Source organism: Cynara cardunculus (genome assembly GCF_001531365.2).
Source record: "Cynara cardunculus var. scolymus isolate 2C chromosome LG 4, CcrdV1, whole genome shotgun sequence".
NCBI lineage: Eukaryota > Viridiplantae > Streptophyta > Magnoliopsida > Asterales > Asteraceae > Cynara > Cynara cardunculus.
This window is the reverse complement of record NC_037531.1, coordinates 15327480-15329134: the sequence shown is the minus strand read 5'-3', so window position 1 is coordinate 15329134 and position 1655 is coordinate 15327480.

Genomic DNA, 1655 nt, shown 5'->3' with positions numbered 1-1655 from the left:
ATTTGATATTAACATTGATATATTTTTTTCAAATTTTTATGATATCTTTAAATTTATATTTTATTCAAAGATAAAATCATTATTGCTTTCTTAAAAACATATAAAATTGTATTATAACATCGACAAAGACAAATAATAAAATAGAACATTAAAATCGAGATATGTTCCGTTGCATTGCACGAATACTCTTCTAGTTCTAGTAAACTTCTAAAATATTTAATGAATAATAATAATATTATTTATTATTATTATTTGTGGTCTATGTAAAATTAGAATATTCTACGAGTAATTAAATCTTAGGTCTCGTCACGTTTGTAGGAATGGAATGAATTTCAAATCCATTCCAATCATGTTTAGTTTGTTGATTGTCCGGATTTGAAATCTCAGGGTTTAATTGAAATCTTAAAAAAAAAAGATTTTAAAATCCTTAAGGGGTGCTCTGAGTTTCACGGTTGTTAATTGACGACATGAACGTTGAGTGTTATGAAATTGAAAAATTAGGGACCATTAATACAATATTTGAGCAAATCATGGGGACGAGCAGTTTAATTTACTCTAAATTTAAGAATTAAAAATAAAAAAACGTCACGAATGACTTGAATAAAGTTAGGTGAAATGTCACATTTTCCTCGTGGAGAAATTGACAAAGGTAATTAATACGTAGTTTCCTTTTTCATTTCATTTGTCGAAGTGGTCAAATTCAGAGACTTGTTAGATCGTGACATGTACGATGGTTAAATCAAATGAATTGCTTAAGTGGTAGTTTCCTTGTTATTTCATTTAGATGAGGATGGGTTACAACTTAATATAACTACAAGATATTTGAGTTAAAGGAGTGATGATGCATAATTGTTGTCTCGTTAAAACCTTATGCCAAAGTAAAAACTTGGTGTTAAAAAGTAAAAATCGGATGAAAAAAAAGGACACAATGCACCTGTTTCTTTACAATATAGACTTTTCCTTTAGTTTAATATTCCATTTGATTTGTACATTAATCATGTGGGTTCAAAAAAGAAGGTGATAATAAACCGTTACTTCACTAAAACCTTACACCAATGAACAAAACCTAGTACATTAATCATGGAGCAATGATATCGGGATGTCAGAGATGGAGGGGAGGTTCATTGGACCGACGATAGAATTAGATAGGGGTGTTCGCGGTCCGGTTTGGGCGGTTTAAGCCCTCAGACCACAAACCAAACCGTAATGGCGGTTTGTGAAATTTTCAGACCGAGCGGTTTGAAACCAAGTGTCCAGACCGGTCAAATCAGACCACGAAAAGGCGGTCTGGTCTGACCGGTTTAGACGGTTTGGGCCTTTAATGGGCTTTAAACATTAAAACCAAAAAACCTAGTGTCATATGTACTATTATAAATTTGAATAATAAATATTAATCACCCATCATAATCATCTTCCATGGAGATTTGTTTTCTACGATAAAAGTACTAAAAAATAAGTGTCTTTCACATGTGAGTAATCTGTATACCAACCACTAAGCATTGAAGCAGCCATTAAAGTTTAAACCCAATTTAAACAATTCAAAGTCCAAACAAATAAATATGTAAAACATACCAAAAAACAAAGTCAAAATAGAATCCAAATCTTAGTGTTCATTGTTTAAAAAAAGTCAAAACACTAGGGATTTAGATGAATTA